The sequence below is a fragment of the Mytilus galloprovincialis genome, chromosome 12 (assembly GCF_965363235.1).
Source record: "Mytilus galloprovincialis chromosome 12, xbMytGall1.hap1.1, whole genome shotgun sequence".
Classification (NCBI taxonomy): Eukaryota; Metazoa; Mollusca; class Bivalvia; order Mytilida; family Mytilidae; genus Mytilus; species Mytilus galloprovincialis.
In genome coordinates this window covers 55,869,949-55,888,239 of record NC_134849.1, presented here as the reverse complement: position 1 = coordinate 55,888,239, position 18,291 = coordinate 55,869,949, and positions in this window count along the sequence as shown.

Below are 18,291 nucleotides of genomic sequence, written 5' to 3'. Positions count from 1 at the left end.
AGTGATGCTATTGTTGAACAATTATATTGTACATTATGTTGGATGCATAATTTGACTTCTTTGTTTTTTACTGTATAAATTATTTCATTTGTTTATTTGCCTTACATGAAGCAATTGTCGGAATTATATGAAAAACAAATTAAAACATGGCCTTTCAATATCGGCCCGGGTATCATCCCTCGTCCAATATCAGCACCTTGACTTCGTCTCGGGATGATACCCAGGCCGATATGGAACAGGCCATGTATTAATATTTATATATTGACCAAAAAAAAATCAAGAAAAAAAGGAAATGAAATATGTTTTTATTGTCTAGGAGACAATATCATATCTATAAAATCACAACAAAATCAAATGACGATTTTAATACAAATATGTTCGGTAAATTAATAATATCACAATTTTAGCCTATTTGTGAGGTCAATTCAGGATATATCGACCCAGTCAATATACTTCTTTCAGGTCAATATATCCTTGTATCGACATCATACAAAGGCTATAATTGTATAATATTTTTAATGGTCATTGTATTTTTTATTTGACGTTACCTTGTTTTCACCAACGGGATCAATTGCATAAACATCAAGGGCATGAATTCGTGCAATTTAAAGTACAATGCTAAGTTAGTGCGTGTATTTTGCATCTATTGATCGTTTTTCTGAAACTTTAAAAAAAAAACTGTATTGTATATGTATTGCCTGTACATGTTTGACAGAAAAAGCTGTTTTCAACATGGTTGTCCATAGGAACATACATTTAGACCTAATTCTAATTCACGTGTATTATAAATTTAAGTCAACTTAAGAACCTCAGGCGAATGTTTTGTTAATACTGATATTCAAATGGTATACATGAGCAGGGAATGTGTTTATGATATGCATAATAGATCACACATCACCTTAACAACAGATCATGTACACATTGCCATATAATACACTTGATAATTCTGTTGTACAATACGGAGTCTTATTTGAATGGCGCATACGAAAACGAAAACGAAAATTGTTGATAAATCTACTAAAAAGGCGAAGATTTTGAGCGTCAACAAACATGTTTCACCCCACAAATTGCTGTCCCTGTCTAAAGTCTGGTTGTAATTCAGTTATTGCTGATGATCAAATCTGTTTTACGTTCATTGTTTTGTGTATATATCTGGTTGTTTGCTTTTTCGTTTTTTAGTGCTTTACATTTCTCATTTCGATGTCATTTATAACTGATTTTGTGGTATTGGTTTTGCTTATTGTTGAAGGAAGTATTTTCACCTTTATTTGTTAACTGGAATGTCATTTGGTCTCAGATGGAGAGTTTTTCATTGGCAAGCATACCACACATTCTTTTGTATTAACAATTTATACCACAAATGAATCGTAAGGGACGACATCAAATGTTCAATGAAGGCTAATTCATATAGTTTTTCCACTGACCCATTCGTTACCCCCCTCTTAACCTAATTTGGGGAAAATTTAATGACCAATAAAGATATATATAAAATCGATGTCAAATTAAACAAAACTTGCAGCAATTTTGACCCCCGCCCCCAAACTGTTTGAAATAAAAAAAAATTATACTTCATTGATTTTTGTATGTCGTCCTTAACAGTCAACAAAAAACATCAGGTTTCCGTATTAATGCACAGCAATGTCAAATTAATGAAGACAATTTTGCCAAATTACATATGTTTTCATTGAAAAAAAATTCAGCGTGTCCGATATTTTTATCCAAAACCACTGTTCGATATATTTGATTTAACGGAAGCTGTATTGTTAATTACTATTTGGAAACCGTATTTAATTATATTTTTGGATAAGTATTACAAAGATTTATTTAATAGTGGGAGATATTATAGACATAATTATGCAAATCGCGATACAAGCATGAAATTTGGTATAAAGGTTGACTAAATGATCCTTAAGATAAATCCGCTGCTGGCTAGAATAAAAATCATTTTTTCAAAATGGCCACCACACATTTCGGTAATGGCGTCATTACAAATTGGCAATAATTGGTTAATCCTTTGAAAGGTGTGTTATATGTAAAATTCAATGTTAGATTTGATAAAAAGTAAATGACAGTTCCTTAATTACGACTAGACAATACATTAATGAAATTAAAGGTGACTTCCGGTTTCAAAATGCCGGTAAAAAGGTCAAAAATTTTAATTTTTATACTTTCAAGCAACTTTGTTGAAAGATGTGTGATAGGTATAATCCAATGTAAGTTATGATTAAACGTTAAAAACAATTCCTAAGTACGACAAAACAACACATAAATGAAAAAAATGGTGACTTCCGTTTAAAAAATGGCGGCAAATACGTAGAAAATATTTTTACAATTTCCATCAACTTAAAAAGTGATAACACTCTTTGTTAAGTTTAAATGTCTAGTTTGGGTAGAAAGACAGGTTGCTTATCTTATAATTATCTGATAGTTGCCTACACTACAACCCGTACAAGGAAGGCCAGAACGGTAGCATCTACAGTTACCAACACAGCAAGATTTTTGCCTCCGCATTTCAAAATTTCCTGACACGAGGATGCAACGGCAGTCAAAGAAGTTAATTTCGGTTTCCAACTGTCATTGATTCTTTCTTTACTCCAACCCCAGTGTTCATGACTTGGTACATGTACCTGTAGAATACATGAATCAGGCTGAGCCCAAACAACTCCTCCTTGATATACTTATCTTTTGATGTGCTCTGGAAAAGAATCTCTTTTAGGCGGAATTGCATCACAATGCCGCTGCTTCCTGGTATACAATTCACATCGTGCCTAGCGTCATACTTCAGCCAAAAAGAAAACGTCCTTTACATCTGGAAAACCTTCCAATTTTTTAGCCAAGCTGACATCTTCCCGTTCTAACGACGATTCGACAAAGTACAACATCCACTTGCATGGACGAAAGTAAGAGCAGCTACAAAACGCATTTGATATGTCACGTACAGGTTATTCCTTCCATAACCTATCCACAATTTGTTCTATCTTATTTTGCGATTGCTGCAATTCCTGATACTTTTACATCTGTGTCAGAACTACATAAAATGACATTTTACAACACTTTTCATAATCATGCCGAACATGGACAAACATTACTGTATATGCTTCTTCATGATTACAAGGGGGTAGATAGGAAGTATTTTTATTGAAATTGCAAAAAATATTTTCTCCATTAGTAACATACACATTTTTATTAGTCTCTTAAGGAGCAATTTTGTCAGCAAGAAACTTGAACAATTTCGTTTCGTAGTCATCTTCACAAAGAAACCTACAAACCCTTGGTGTTCTACACGAATCAACACCTTTCCATCTGGCACAAGAACCTTGCCTTTGTCTTGTCACAGCCTTTAAATTATTCATTTACTAAACATCAAATACAATGTCTACTTTTGAAAAATTATCGATGCAAGTTTTTATATAAGGCAGTATGACATCATTAGCATAATCATCAAATATTTTTGCCCAACTTTGGGACCTGGAATTAACCATTGCTGCCCCACCAACGATAAATGCGTCCGAATTTGGAGCAGCAAATCGCAGAATGTTTCAAGTAAACCCATTTGCAGCGATTAAATACCACTATTTCAAGTGACATCATGAGATAAAAACTGTCTACTGTGACAAGAAATGAAAAGTCTAGAATAGATATCTCAATCACTTTTAATGTTCTACAGCTTTGTTTTTGACAAGGACGTTTCCAGTTTAATTTTGAGGCCAAAATAGAAGTTGTTCTTTTTTATTTGGTTATAAAAAGCAGGTTCTCCTTCGTTTTGCATTTGCTTCAAAAGATCTTCGCTTTGTTTGGACCAATATCTTGGAGTTTATTTATATATCTTACCTGTTTCCGAACCAACAATTTCCTGAATTGAGTATTTTCTTTTTACAAATCTGACGACTCTTCTAGAAATGAATTTCCAAACTCGTTCATTACTTTACAATCCCTTTAAAGCTGTTAAAAGAAATCTTTTTGTGTTTTCGTAGATTCTTCATTATGTCGTTCGTCTGTTGTAGAATGACCAAAACCACTAGATCTTTCAAATTCATCTTTTAGTATATTGACTCCTAGTCCAGCTACCATTCATTTGTCTACAAGGGATCTTCGGTTAATCCTATGGCACCAACATCGCCCTTCACAATTGCATTATTCTGTTTTATGCCTGATCAATTGTGTTATAAGAAAGACATGTTCTGGTCTTACGGACAGTGACATAATAATTTTCAAATTCCATTGTCACCTGTGGGTGATGTTCAGGAAGGGAATTCATATCTCGGAGACGGGTCGGTAACGATCGAACATAATTTACACGATCAAGACCTAAAACAATACGCTATCATGCTTTATATGGACTGTTTGAAAAGTACAAAATTTCACTCATGAAATGCGCATAATACCAAAATCAGAAGAAGTTTTTAATTTATAATTGAAAGCCAGGAATTAAACTGTGGTCGAGATGACTCTATTTCCTTTCTTTTAAATCATTGAACGCCACAGAGTCATGACATAATTATATATTCTGAGTTGAGCCTTCATAATCCGAAATTAACAAATCAAGCAAAATACATCCAACTGTCTGATGCGCCTCTCTAGTTCTAGGTACATTTGAACATACATAAAAAGAATCTGCAGTTCTTGGTGTTGCAATATTGGCTTCAGTAAGACAACATGTCCATCCCCTATCACGCAATATATCACCCAGAGTTTTATAACAAGTCATTTCAATGTGCAATCCACAAAACATGACGATATACTTATCTTTTCCTTACAAATCAGGCCATTCCCACTGAATTTGATTAGGCATTCCCAAAAGTGACTGATCTGCAGTTACAATTGATGTTTTTCCGGGATTAACCACATTTTCGCCTTAATCATCGAATACCTGAGAATTGCCTGGTAGTGCATACAAATCGCTCTTGATGTCTATAAATAGTTTGCACATGCGCAAAAGTGTTAAACACATGTGTATCATAACCTTAAAAATGTTATTTAACCAATTCATAATATCACTAGAAATCCAAAAAAACATTAAATATATGGTAAATAGTTTAAATGTTTTTGAAAGAATTTTGTTACATTTTCGCTCATGCGCAAATACTGGATATGTCAAATATTAATTTTTAATAAATATTTGATGTAAGGAAGGTATCCAACAAACCTGGTAATTGGTTTTTACTAAAAGAAGTTCAAAGAAAAACTTCCCAGAAAAATCAGTATTTTCAAACTAAAGAAAACCGCCATTTTAGAAAATGGCCGTGGCTATCTTGAAAAAAAATATTTTTTAATGGCCAGCAGTTATTTCTTAAAAAGTATACAATAATGATGATTTGTGGTAATTGTCATACTAGTATCATCATTTGCACAATTCCCTTGATTTTGCTTGCTAATATCTTCCACTATAAGGCAACCTATACAACTTAATGCAATCTAATTTGTATTACACATTTGTTATAGTGTGTGATAACATTGTGTGAGGGAATTCGACGTTTGATGTACCACTGTTCACTCCAGTGCAATTTATGACAATACCACTGCATCAATCAGAATTATTTTTTTTGCAGTGTTCTAAGAAATGATTTTGCTTTGTTGTCGCGTATTATTTGTGAAACATTCAATGTTTTAAAAAGGCGAATTTTCTTTATAAAGTCAATGATTATGTTGACTTTTGAAGGCCAAACTTTCTACAGCCTTAAATACGCTAATGAAAGATCCAAAAACTATACCAATACATAACGACATGTTTATGAAATTATAACAAATCTATTGGTTAACAAATTTTTACTCGTTATTGCAAAATAATGAACTTAATATATCTGACATTTTCTCCCTACCCAGTTTACCCCTATACATTTTTATGATGTGGACTGGTCATTGTTATTGAATCGTAGGCAATTTGATTGGATTAAGTTGTTATTAGTTTACCTTCAAACTTGTTTATGCTTTTCATACATGACTATTGATTAATTAGAACGTGCATGAATGTGTACGGTAACTAAAATGACCTTCAAACTGGACACTGGACGAGTCAATATTATGTTTTATCAATGAAAGTTAAGGTATGAAAGCTAAGAATTGCCACTTATTCGATTTTCACAAAATTTTCGGAATATACAGTTGAAAGGTTATTTTTTAAAAGCCTATTGTGAAGAGTTAAGAGAAAGTTTACAAATAATACGTTTTGTTCCATTAAACAAGTCATTTTCGTAAGAGAAATACCGAAATATATTTTACACACGACTACGGCAGGTAAAATTATTATTTATCATAATAAAAAAAAGCATTTTTCAGTCTCATTGGAATATGTTGATTACAATTAATCCCAAACTTAAGAAGTAAGTAACTAAAGTCAAAATATGTCCGATCTGCCTATTTCTGCACATCAAAAGTCAATACGATCGTTTTAAAGTCAATTTCGTCTACCTCACAAAATCTTGTTAGGCACTATAAATAACAATTGTTCTTTGTTCGTTAAGTTTACACTTTATTCAAACTCGTTCATAAGTGACTGAACTTACATTAAGCTACTTTTAAAAGAAATTCCAATACAAATATGCAAATCACTGATATCCTTTGTTTTGCGTAAATAGACTTAATTAGTGAAACGATTGTCTTAAGTTATCAATGGTTTTATTTTAGTGTTAAAATTCTAGTCTTTGGGAACATTGATTAGCTGTTATGGATAGACATAAGGACGAATTCCAATTGATAACTTTTAGATTGATATATACGAAAGGCACTTGTTTAAGTAGAACTATCAGTATAGTCAAAACATGTTGTCATAATTCCATTAATGTAAGTATAGATTATACATTGTAAAAATAATATACAAGGCAAATTAAATACTTTGACTAGGACACTTATTATTTACCTCTCGTCATTTTTAAATAAATGTTTTATATACCAAAGTTTTAGATTAATCATATACAATGCTTGCAGAAACAAAGACATATTGATATTTTTCTTGTTCATTATGATCTCGTTTATCCTTAATAAAAATCTGACATCACCGAATACAACTTATCCTAAGTACATTTGATCAAATGATTTTTCATATGACAAACGAAAAGACCAAAATGAGACCCAATCAGAACGTATGTGGCATCTAAAGACATGATATTGACGAATTTGCAAAATGATAGAAATATATTTTGACATAAATGCAATGCTTTAATCTTCCAAGGATATACACAATCTGGTTCTAATTTATGTACCTCTCTAGTAATAAGTATCTTGAATCCAAAATTGAGTACATGTCCCATGTATGGATGTTATTATAGTTTTCATAGTCCGGTAGTGATGGACTACGATAATTAGATAAGTCTTCACATCTCTCTCTCATATATTCCTTTTTTATAAAAGAATATCATGTAACCTTATGTGAGACAACAATCTGTACCTAGGACTAAAACTCCGTATTTTAAAGAATTTAAGAAACATATATTCCATGACGCTCAACTAACACATGACGGCTTACGTAACAATGACAAAGAACTGATTTTTTTAATAAGGGTTGCTTATTGTGTTTAGCTTGTAAGCAATTGAACCATGTGTTCAAAGTGGGGAAGTTGAAACATACCTTCAAAAAATATTTGAACCCCATCTTGTAATCTATTCCTCGTTATTCTGTTGTTTCATTCGTCAGTTCTCTCTCTTTTTCTGTAATGATATTTCACAAAATAATCTCCGTATTTATCATACTTAAGGGTCAAAATTCCAAGTCTAGCTACTTTTAAAGTATTTCAAAATCTTAAACGACCTTGCAGAAATTCTGTATGAAAATAGGCCGGTATATTTTGAAAGTTTGACGTTCAAGGAAACACAGATAGAATATATTATTGAATATATCTAGTTTTTCTAGTGAAATTGAAAAGTCGTGAATTTGAGATTTTTTACTGAGAAGAACAATAAATGTGGCTATCATTATAATAATAATGACAGTGTTATATCTTAATTTTGTTTTATTATTTTGGATTTTAGATTTGCTAAAATCGTGTATAAAAGTATTTTCGTACTCATTACACAGTGCGGTTTTAAGATTAAATGCATGATGTCAAAAAAGAACAACAGAACCCCTCCCACTTAAAATAAAGAAAGGAAAAAATAAGAGAAAAAAAATCTCAAAATATATGTCAACGCATTGTGCCAGTCGGAATGCTGAGCATTTTGTTAACTACACATGCCGGTATCATTTTCATTTTCACCTAATACTTATCAACCGCTTTCTGTTTCTACATATTTGTATCACACGATACTGTTACTGTTATAAATCACTTCAAATATACAATATAACGCATAATTAAGGGAAATTGAAATATAAACCATGACCTATTTTTAAGAAGTTTTATTTTCGAAAAAGTAACGTACGCTCCTGTTTTTTTTTCTCAGATACAAATACACAACTGTTTTGCTAGACACAATTTGATTTGGAACTTTATCATGTATATTATGGAATTCTATAGACTGCTGAAAAATTTACGAAAATACGAAAATACATTGTGTATTTTTATCTTGGAATTTATTAATTGACTATGACTTCGTTTTTTAAAAAGGAAACAAAAAACATCAACATAACTGATTCTTTTCTTTCCTTTCTTTATTTACATATAGAAATTTAAGCTACCAATGTACATTACTCAACATAATGAAATATTTTTAACAGTTTAAACTTTTTCTGTATCAGGCTTACAGTTGAACAGTAGTATTTGATCGATATTGTTCAGTTACGTAATTGCATTGCAAGAAACGAATGCAATTATTGATGTCCATTTGTCCTCTTAATGTGTTTGACATTGGCGACATTTGCTAGAAATATCAATTGACAGCTATCAGAAATTGTTGCAATAGTTATCAATATAGTGCGGTGACAGAAGTGTAAAAAGTCGTCTAGATCGCGAGTTTAATCTCCCCAAATAACACACGGCTAAAAATGGTCTTAACGTAAAGAAAAATATGTCTTCTTTAGTTTTTGCCCTGTCGTCAGAATTTTGTACGGTCACATTTTTCTAAAAAGTCATTTTTATGACTGGTAGTATATTGGAGAGTTTCAACCCCCCTTTTTCAAAATGAAAAAATGTGTATGTTTGCTTACATTTAATTGAAATAGTTTTTCCTGAAGCTATTCTTATATGTGAAAATATTCTATTCGGTATTTTATTTCCTTCTAATCAATAAAATTTGCGAAGTTGAGACTATTTAAAATTGAGGTAATTTTAATTGCAAATTCAGACTCAAACTTTAGTTTCTTCTTCAAAGTATTAATAAAAAATATCCCATAATATTTTAAGCATACAGTATTTAATAAAACTGATAAGTGATAAAAATGTCGGAACCAAAATATGAAAAAAACTTAAGAAATCAATGGAAAAAGAATGGAGTAAAAATCTTCAATTTCAACACGGAACTCAATCACTTGCCTTCCGTCACATTTTGTGTATTAGTCAATAATTTGCTCTCAAATGATATATGAAATTACTACCTTTTTCGCTATTATATACACATATTTTCAATTAAAGTGCACTGATATATGCCACATAATTTGTTTGTATATGCTTATATTCTATGTTTTTTCGTTATAAAACATCAAATATACTGTGTCAGAAAAGTCTTATTGTAAAATCAAAATAATTGACGGATAGTTTCAGTAAATATTCCGTGATATGCCAAGTCCTTTGCAACTTGCTCCATTAAGTCCAAAGAAAAGACAAAAGTCGTTAAATTTTATGCAGTGCATAATATGCCCAGGAAAAAACTCGATTGAAATTTTGAGCCAATTTACCAGTTTAGGGAAGTCGATTTGTGTATCTGCATTGCATAAAAGATTGGCTGAGGTGAACATCAAGATGTTTCATGCAATATCTGTTAATTTGAAGAACTCCGTGCAGGCAGTTTATCATCGTTCATACTACAAAACGTAAAGAAGTAAAAATATGTGTTCGCCCTTTTAGAGCGAGGAAGCTTCTAGTCTGATATTTAATGACGAAATACAATTATCTGACTGTTAATTGTCCCTCAGTTTCGGGTAATTGTACACGTTCTAGAATGCAGTCGTTCAACTGGAGCGCTTGTATATTTTGTTGCAACAAAACATTTTAGAAAGATAAAAAATTATTCAAGTTTGAATCAGATGAGCGTATCAAAAATGTTTCATCCGTGTCAGATAAACTTAAAGTTGAAATAGTTTCCCGTCCATCTTTTAAACTTCAAGCACTCTGTCATTATGGTTGCATTACAAATTATTTGCTAAAAACGAAATAAAAATATCCAAACCCGTGGAAGCAGATATCTCAGAATACGATACTACTTTTACTAATTTTATTTTGGCTATTGACAACGATTTATTGGTCATTCCTCATGACACCGTTACTTGATAAATATAGATCATTTCTTCCGGCTGATTCTAATTTAAAATATTCTACATGTAAAATGCAGTCTAAACTCATTTATTTCTATAGAAATTCAATTGTCAAACAACTTTAACAAGTTCAAGGCAAATATAACGTAACATTTAGTAGCAAAATAACTATTTATGATGTCATATAAGCTTCTAGTCAATTAAAAACTGACCTCAAAATCTCAATGTCAACTGTAATAGATACAAATAACGGACAGATATTTCATTCCGCTGAAAGTTTACTTAGAAAAGACATCGAAACTCTAAAGAGACTACCCAACTTCGGATGAATTGTCTCTTACTTCTTAATTCAGTCAATGCCTTCGTAGTTATTGCAATTCATTCTATGGTTACTCAATGAAACTGCATACAGCCAAGATTTTTCTCAGGAAATAGCACCAATTTCACGATTGTTGAGGCAATCGTTTTTGTTTTACTCCTTTTCATTTAGGATTGGCTTTACAAATGTACCATGAGTTTGGTTGAAAACACCTTGTTGAAACATTGAATGCCAATGGATTTTATGCTTCTTAAAGTAAAGTGTCATCACACCTTCCTAACCCCCTTTTAGATCTCTGTTAAATCTTGGATGAATTGATAGCCTAGGGCTGGTTTGAAGCTGGTATTTTTTAGGAACAAATGTCTTTGGACTTCCTACAATATCTTGTCTGTACTTGTAAAGAAAAACTCAAAATAACGTGTTCGCTTTCCGTAGAACCTTTCATTTGCAGACCTGTTGCCATGAGTGAAATGTGTAGAAATATTAAAACACGTCTTGTGACGGTTGATGAAAATGAAGATGATGGAGATAACGGTTGATTTGGTATAATGCTTGTTGCACTGGTACACATGGTTCAAGCCCCGAGGTTAGGGGAGTGTTGACGTGCCCTTAAAAAAAACCCGCCACTATCTGTATGTGTCTGTTTCAAGTCACAGTACTGCAGTGTTTGTCGTTTGTTTATTTATACTATATTTGTTTCTTTCTTATTTATTTTGTACATTAATCAGGCCGTTAGATTTTTGTTTGTTTAACATTATTCATTTCGGGAATTAAAGACTATGCAGTATGATTTTACTCATTGTTGAAGCCCGTACGGGACCTATAATTGTTTTATGTCTCATTTGGTCTCATTTGGAGAGTTGTCTCATTTGTTATCATATGACATCTTCTTTTTTTTTATATGGAATACTTTTGAAGTTTGTAGTACGTTGCAAGGGAAAAAAGGGGGGATATAGTTACAAAACCTATAATGTAATAGATATTAACCAGAGTTAAATACACAATTACAAAAGATAATACTATGGTAGCAGTAATAATTGTGAAAAAAACCAAAAGCAACGAGTAGTCTATAAAAAAACCTGAAGTATTCGCAAATTCAATATGAGGTCATATTTGACTGTAGTGTTCAATGGCTTTGGTTTGATACCTCACCCACTATGACACTTTAAAAAATAATTTTAAAGTATTGTCCTGCATGACACTTGATTTTTACCTGAAATTGATATTTTTCATAAGGTTAACGTGCTCTAAACATTTTATAGGTTGAAAACTTGATTTTTGAAGTTTTATTTATAAAACGTCGTTTTAGGAATTTTTTTGATAAAAAAATCTCAATGATTAAGGTTTATGTATAATAACAAACATTACTAAAGACAAAACAGTATCATTTGTATTTAGGTAGAGTTTAGAAATAGAAAAAAATGCCAAAATTGAAACCCTCCCAAATTTTCACAGATTTTTACATATGACCTTTGACCTCAATTTAAAAAAAAATGTGACCATATCAAGTCCTGACGACAAGCATATTATTATAGTACATGATTTCCTCTTTCCAATGATATATTATGTAGGTGTGTGTTCGGTGGGGAGATTAAATTCAAAAAAATCTGCCTTCAGTCACCGCACTAATATACAAGGATTATAATTAAATACGTCAGACGCGCGTTTCGTCTACATAAGACTCATCAGTGACGCTCAGATCAAAATAGTTATAAAACCCAAACAAGTCCAAAGTTGAGGGCTCCACAATTTCAACAAGTTGTGCCAAATGCGGCAAAGGTAATCTAATCCCGGATAAGAAAATCCTTAGTTTTTCGAAAAATTCAAAGATATGTTACGGGAAATTTATAAAAAAAATACCATATAATTGATATTCATATCAAAACCGAAGTGCTGACTACTGGGCTGGTGATACCATCGGGGACGAAACGTTCACAAGCAGTCAAATCGACCTAGTGGTGTAAATAGTTATCAAAGGTACAAGTATTATAATGTAATACGACAGACGTGCGTTCCGTTAACATAAGACTCATGTAGTGACCCTTAGATCAAAATAGCTATGAAGTCAAACAAGTACAAAGTTGAAGAGTATTGAGGACCAAAAATTCCCAAAAGTTGTCCCAAATGTAATTTTTTAACATTGCAATAATAACTATGAGGTAAGCTAAACAAATAATAAGAATATGTATCTTAGAATCAGTCATCAATTGAACAAATAACAGCTACACAGATAATATTTTGACATCATCATTTAATTTCGCCATTCGGCCGCACACAACGCTTACTCATTAATCATAAGTGTGCCTTAGCAGTTAAGAATATCAAATAGTCTTTCTACAGAAATCTACAAATAAATGATATAAAGATAAACACATGTGGTAAAGGATTGTTAATTAGTCCATCAGCTAGTTCTCAAAAGCGCGCTAGTTAAGGAGTTTGTGTTACACCCCAGGGTACCGCGATTTTTTTGGATAGAATTCAACTTTATTTTCTTATTGATAAAATACAAGGTGTTAGACTAAAAAAAAAGTGTCCAAAAGAGGATTAAAAACGCCCCTTCCAATGGTCCCCTCATTTAGCAATCACGACTAAGTAATTTTTAATTAAAATTTTTAATATAAAGCGATTAAAAAAAAATAAAGTATAGGTTTAAACGACTAAAACAGATACAAAACTATCATATTAAATGTAACTCGGAAGATTTTTTGTTAAAAAAAAAGTTTTTTTACATTACAAACAATCCAATTTTATGGGTTCAAATTAAGACATATTTTCTCCTTTCATAAAGAAATTCGTTATACAATTACACGTTTTAGTTAATTAAACTTGAGAAATAATCATTATGCAATGTTTAAATCATTTGCAGTATTTATATATCGTTGAAAATATGAATTATTTAATAAAATATATGTACGTGCAAATACTCGTGAAATACCGGAAATCATCAAATTACCGTCTTTGATTCAGTATACAACATGTACAATGTATTCACTCATAAGCATTATCAATTTGCAACTGAAAACCAACATTTAATTGTCGGTTTATGATGTTTTTGTGAGACAAATTATTTTATAAAGTAAATGTGTAACGAAATATGTATGAAAAAATTACAAATTAAGGTGATTTTTTTGCGTTCAGAAAAGGTGCACTCTATCGAACTCAATAAAGGTGTGCTTGATAACATTTTGTGTTTTAGCTATGTAGTGATTGACTTAAGATTGTTAAGTCATTCAATCGACAAACATCGCTTTGAACGAACGTCAAATAGTCAGGTGTGGTATTTGGCAATACTTTTTACTTTCTTAGGTTTCTTAGAGATACAAAAAAAAATGGTTTTGTTGGTTTCAGTTTAAATAAAGATTCTGATAAAAGTTGGTTGCTAAAAGTATGCACATGAAAGAGCTTCAATATCCTTAAAATGTCGAGATTTGGTAGGAATGGTTAACCCTTAAACATCCACCCAGAAAGAACTCAGAAAAACTCGAATGAAGCGAGACGAAACTGATGTTTTGAAATTGTTTCAGACACTGCTAAGCTGACCAATTCAATTATAACATCTGAGTAGTTATATGGCTTGTTCACGGGTTATGTTGCTTCTTCGGAATTAATGTGCGACCTTCTAAACGTCTATGAAAAGGGAAAATTTGCTTCAGAAATTTTCATTACGGAACGGCTTTTTCAAAAGTCAACCGATATCTTCAAAACACTCAAAAGAAAATCATTGCTTACATTTTTAAAAAAGGAAATAAAAGGCAAGCAGTTATGGGCTGATAAGAACAACAAAACATTGAGAGCAGATAAAAAAAAATGTCGACTGCTTGTCATAGCCCCAGACAAGATAGTTGGTTATGCGATAGGTTCTCCAGTTTGAATTAGGTCCTCTTTCAATGTCTTTTGCAAACTTTGATGATACACATGTAATGAAAAATTAAAATATGTCCTGTGTGGTCTTTTAGAAAAGGCTCCTTAGGAAAGCATGTGGATATTTGATGACATGGCAGTTATTCAAACCATTACTAGGATACCAAGAACTTTTTTTCGATTTGGCAATTATTATTTTAAAAACCATCCTTTTAGTTTCGAAAAGTGGTCCCGCATTGCTTTTGTCACTGATTATTATCCCACAATATTCATAAAGAAATTAGAACGGCAGGTCCTTGGGAGGGCAAATCATTATGATAAGTTCTAAACCATCACAATCGTGTTCTTGGGAATGGAAGAAATGTTTGTTAGTTGGGGGAAACAAAGTTGCTTTTGTTGAATTCTTTGGTTTTGCAAAGAGTAAACAATCTTATAATTTACACTTAAATGTATTGAAATAGCGTATAATTGTTTTAGCTTATAATCTAACAGGAAGAAGCCGATAAAAAAATGCTTCTTAATGCAAAAACATGCAGCTGACAAAGGTTACGACTCCCTTGTCAAAAAAACCTTCTGACACTGATGTGGAAGTATTGGCTAACTATTTTCACAGTTTCATATCAATTCTAACATTGTAAGTCTGACAGATACATCTTCGAAATGCAGATTATTAAATGTGCAATCAATGTGCGAAATTTGGTGAAAATGTTTGTAGAAAACTGCCAGGATTTCACGCCAATACAGGTTGTGATTCAGTAAGTGTTTTGTCTGGTCAAGAAAAAAAGCAAAGCATTCGGCTTTTTGACACGTTATGTGAAGTTTTCAGAAGGTATATTCCATCTTGTTGAAACCTTTGAATAGGTTGGTGAAGAGTTGTCAAAACTCTCGAGATGTTTTCGTGTTCTATATATGGCTAAGAAATTAAAAATATCGATGAATAAAGATCAGAACGTTTTGAAATGCAAAAGATGCAATGGTAAAGCACATTAAACAAGCCAACTTTCAGACGAAGATTTGGAAATCTGCTCTTAAACACAACACTGGTCTGTTGCCAAACAACTATATGGTTGGATTGTTTAGAGCACTTTGATCAGTATCAATTTGCTAGACCAACCAGATGCTTTGATAATTCTGATGTGCTGTTCATGTAAAGCTGGTTGTGCCAACAAAAGATGTTCATGTGTTCAACAAGGTTTATCCTGAACAGATAGCTGTATGTTAATGGTCGAAAGCATAAAAATATCAAAATGATATTGCTAACGATGACGACGAAGATGATGGAAATGATGATAATGATAATTCGATAGATGCATGTGACCAAACTGATGATGATTCTATGACTTGACCTTCTGTGTGACCTTAAAATATGGTGATTCGATTGTTAAATTAAAAAAAGAATAGAAATTTAGAAACCCTTACAGTTTTGTGTGTTTTAATATGTGATTTATTTCATGAATATGATGTATAAATTTGTGACAGAATCGTGCATTTCTGGTTGCTTATGTTTGTGTTTCTTAACTTTACATTTTTTTTCAACAGCCTTTATATACTTTATGCTCTATGTTTCAATGTGAAAACATATACCATTTTATCAAGAAAATTAGTACGTATGGCACTTTTCATTCAAAAACTTGACTTTTGGAAATTACCCTCCCCCTTTTATTCTAAGTCCTCTACGATTTAAAAATTAATTAAAAATTAGCCTGCGTTTTAATAAGATATGATGTGTTCCATTTAATAAACAGTATAGTACTGAATACTTGATTATTTTTACATTTTTCTGTAAATATGTGCAAAACAAATTGTTTGATATACCCTTAAATAAGTCCCCTTTTAACCCCTTTTGGACACTTTTTCAAAGGTCTAACACCTGTTAAAATATTCTTCAGATATTACTCTTTAAATTTATACAAAAAAATTGCGGTACCCTGGGGTGTAACACAGAACTGAATTTTTGCCCTACCAGCTGATGGACTAAATGAGATTACTATCATTCATTTCAAATGAAGTTGATGTTACCAACTGTAAGCAACAGCAACGGCTCCGACAATGAAAAAAAACTTAGAACGCATAGTCAATTGAGAAATCTATTAGCCTGATTTATAGTAAAAATTAACACACAAAAACTAAAATTTAGTAGTAGTGTCAAGAGCATTTCATCATAATACACAGTTTCCTTTAAAAAACGAAAATGGGGAAGTAAAGAAAACGTTCAGCTTGATATAGTTGATATATGACTACAATTCGCAAAGTAACTACAGGGCACTCTATTCTATATTTTTTTTTGTGTTATCAAAAATTACATTTTTGTGAAGGAAAATAATGAATCCGTTTTTAAAACTATATAACTACAGAAAAACAAAATCACATATTTGAAACATTGAAGTATATGTATAGTTTTACTTTATAAGTTAAAGTTTAATGTGTCAAACATTTTGGAAGTTCGAAGAATGTGCACTGCTATATTGCAATTCTAGCAAAAGTGAATTATTGTATTTGTACATTTTTTTCTTGTTTTTCCTTTTAGATCAATGGCAAATATGAATATAAGAGACACGAATCTATCGCTTCAATTTTATAACTACTTATGTGACATTATCGGTTCTTTTGACGTTGTTAAGGCAAGAAGGGACATATTTAATGGGTCGGATTTTGTTTTAAATACTGCTGATATAACCTTCATAAGTAGTGGAAGTAAAGCAGAAGGTTTAGATCTTAACGGTAGTGATTACGACCGAATGCTCAATTTCAATTTTGTTCGTGTGTATGAAAGATTAAATGATGTCCAGTATGATCCAGAAAAATTACTATTCGTTATGGATACAAATGACTCCAAACCCGGCTTTACAAAACAAATCAGACCATTATAGTGATGTGATATGCAACTGGTGTGCAACTGGTGTGAGAATGTTGGAGAAGACACGTACGTCTCAAGTAAACGTGTTAGGGAGGCAAACTTACCTAATTATATGATTATTCATGGTCCATGTCAGTCTACAGCTGATGGTGAAAATGATTTTGCATCATGTTTAAGATGTGAAGACTGGATCACACCCGCTCAACAATGGATTTACAGATCACGTACAGAATGGCCATATGACACATTAGTAACGTCAGCTCTACAATACGGAGTTTTGTTTGTTCCTATTGGATGTAAAAACTCTCTATACGAGGACTTAGAATGGCGAATATCGTTTTCTGTGACCGAAAAATTGTTGATTCATTCCTTTTCCCATACTCAATTATTATGTTATGCGTTACTTAAAATTATATTAAAGGACATTATTATACCAAGACATGGTGATCTTCTTTGCTCCTATTTCGTGAAAACAATTATGTTATGGTTGAGTGAAGACGTTAGTCCAAGGGAATGGAAAGCTGAGAGTATGATTTTTTGTTTCTTGGATTGTCTTAGAAGACTAGTTTATTGTGTTCAGTATAAATCATGTCTTCACTACTTTATCCCAGACCATAACTTTTTTGAAGACAGATTTACTGACAATCAACACAAGGCGTTACTGGATACGCTACGGGATATCTATAAATCGCCATGGACGTCTGTATTCCATACGACTACATTTCAGGATTTTAGATTAAAATCAGATAGTTCAAATGGGATGTCACTTAAAGCGTCGGAATTAGCGTTTTTTCACTATATGAGCACGCTAGATGATAGTTCAAATTCTTTTAACAGTGTCTTTAAACGTCTTGTAAATAGTTCGAGTTATTTTATTAATCGGGAAATGTGTACATACATGATTACTGTACACTG